The 2,765-nt window shown below is 28.6% G+C and overlaps 1 long non-coding RNA gene across 1 annotated transcript; it reads left to right on the forward strand.

Annotated features, from left to right (window-relative positions):
- Positions 1-596: 596 nt before the first annotated feature.
- LOC105844676 (uncharacterized) lies at positions 597-1,771 on the forward strand. The gene is made up of 2 exons (XR_010640753.1): positions 597-725; positions 1,540-1,771. It is a non-coding gene; the product is annotated as an uncharacterized LOC105844676 (long non-coding RNA).
- Positions 1,772-2,765: the final 994 nt, after the last annotated feature.

Genomic DNA, 2,765 nt, shown 5'->3' on the forward strand with positions numbered 1-2,765 from the left:
TTTTTTTAAGTATTGAGGTATAAAGTTTTTGCTAACAGTATGATAACAAGCAAAAATTAATCAACAGGGGGTTCTTAAAAAACTAGGGATGAGTGGAAAAATTTTCCGAAATTTAATAAACGTCCCCTACCCCATCCCGTTACCTTTCTTAAGGACTTATTTGTAAATTATAAATTGGTCAAAACTGTTATTATTAAAACTAATCACTTATATTTTATTCGTGTGCCTAGTTACTCATCATATCATTAGTCACTAATATTATATGCGGGGGCTTAAATAAAAAAGAAACCAATCATATTTTGTAAAAGCAATTGACCCGAAGCGTCATTAATGGTACAATAATGATTGTATTATGTATATACATAATACAATCATTATTTGTAAAAGCAATTGACGCTTCGGATCAATTGATTTTACAAATTCGAATTATATTATGTATGCTAATAATCGTATTTTGTAATTTTGTATATAATCATTTTTGTACTTGTATTATGTATATAATCATATTTTGTAGTTATTATGTAAGTATATAATCACTTTTTGTAAAACTAAATGACGCTTTGCGTCAACTAATTTCATAAAATATGATTGGTTGTTGTTTTTGTTAAGCCCATGCATATTTCAAGTTCATAAAGCAATATAAAATAGCAGGTTTCTTGAACTAATAGAATCATTTAACAGTTTCCATTTCTCGAGTTAACAAACAACGAAGAGATATAACTTCTGTAAGTATTTTCTTAGTAATTTGTTGACGTCCTAATAAAGTGAAGTAAAACCAACTGACGTGAAGATTTATTTATTATTAGTTTTGATCTATTAGTTTAGTTTATTTATTTCATCATTTTACATATTTTATAACGTTATCTTTAAATTCAAGAATACATATATTTTTACTAGTGTATTAAAATATATTAGGAGATTTTGTTTTTTTCATTTTGTTCTCAAGAACCCAATTCTACAGGCATAGTCCCCTGTATGTATTTGAGAAGTCGGATTTTTTGTGTGTTGTCAAAGGAATGTAGTAATAACTTATTGAGTGTCATGTTTTATATTATAAATTGTTTTGTATAAATATTTTTAAGGAAAGATGGTTAATTGTTAACGAAGGCAATATTACAATAGTTAAAATAACTATGTATAAATGAAAAGAATAATTTTTTCAAACAAATTTTATTCAAAAGATGTTTTGTCTTGTACATTGTCCTCAGAATTTTTGAAACTTTGTCCTCGAATAACTTTTTTGGCTTTTCCAGTTTTAATGTTCATCGAAAACTATTTGGAGAATTTTCATTAAAAAAACATTTTTTATTTTAAAATTCTTAATTGTTAACTGGCTAGTTAAAGGCAGAATGTATCCGTGTTGGACTGTAGTTAAAGCTATGCAGCTATATTTGCACAATTTTAAGAAACCTTAAAAGTAAGTAACCTTAAAAGTAAGTAACCTCAAAAGTAAGTAACCTCAAAAGTAAGTAACCTCAATTGTAAGTAACCTCAAAAAACAAACTAAAGATTTTATATTTTTATTTTTTTACATTTCAGAAAACTTTTTATTACAATGATTGCGTCTGTGGTATTCATTTTACTAATAGTAAACTCTGCGTGTTTACATGAAAATCTAAAAGTAATTTCTTTGAAAGAGGATTCCGGTTTATCCATCGAAGGTCAAAAAAAGGCCGCTACTGTAAAAGACCCTATTGTAAAGGAAAAGCGATTGTTTACTTGTGATCACAACTGCTGGTACAATGATTGGAAACACCGTGACCAGAGAGCACGGAACGATAATATGTTTAATCGCCGTTGCTCGTATTCCTATTGGTTTGGTAGATGCTACTGCTATGGTCCTCCTCGCTGCTAAGTTTTCAACATTGTTCAAACTTTTTAGTATCACATTGTTTTATGAAAGTGTTTTTAAGTATATTCTTGTTAATTTAAAAACATAAGTTCTTTCAAGTACTTTTTATAAACATATAGATGTTTTATAATCATATATATGTTTTATAACCATATAGATGTTTTATAAACATATAGACAGAGCCGTCCTGACAGGGGGGTGTAGGGGGTGTCCCAGTCCCCTAAAGTTGTCATATAAGCATTTGAGTTGGCATATTGAGCAAGTATAGAACTAGTTGGCTAATAGAAAATATTGATGATCTTTTTTTTTTTTTCTTGATGTCTCTGGTTGGCAAAAAATACATACGAACCTCTCTAAAACCCCTTCCTTCCATGGAAGACCTCTTCGAGACGGCCCTGCATATAAATGTATATATATAAATATATCTACTATATTTGAAAACTATTTTAAAATTATCGGTAACCTTGGTAGAATGTCAACATTCTGACAAAAAATCAACTGTCAACTGCTGACGAATAATAAACCCTATATGCGCAAAAAAAAATTATAAACGCCGGTAATTATCAATTTACTAAAATTAAGTCTGCGAAGTTTGCAGAGCAAACTACTTGCAACATTATATTTGCAACATTATATATATTTATAATATAAAATATAGTATACAAAAATATATATTATATTTTAAATAGTTTACTCAAATTTTAATGCCGTCACCGAGATGACGTTAAATTAAAATAAAATATTTAAAGTTTAGTAGCTGTCACAAATTTAGTAGCCGTCACGGTTAGAACGAATGCTTTAAAAGCAATAGGTTCATGGCTCAAAGCTAACTATGGACATGTGGAAGGGAGCTTAAACTTTGTATTTAAATGCTCTTCCACGGTGCTTTGTAAAATTGAAAACAAAAAGTGAA

Source organism: Hydra vulgaris, chromosome 09 (assembly GCF_038396675.1).
Source record: "Hydra vulgaris chromosome 09, alternate assembly HydraT2T_AEP".
NCBI lineage: Eukaryota > Metazoa > Cnidaria > Hydrozoa > Anthoathecata > Hydridae > Hydra > Hydra vulgaris.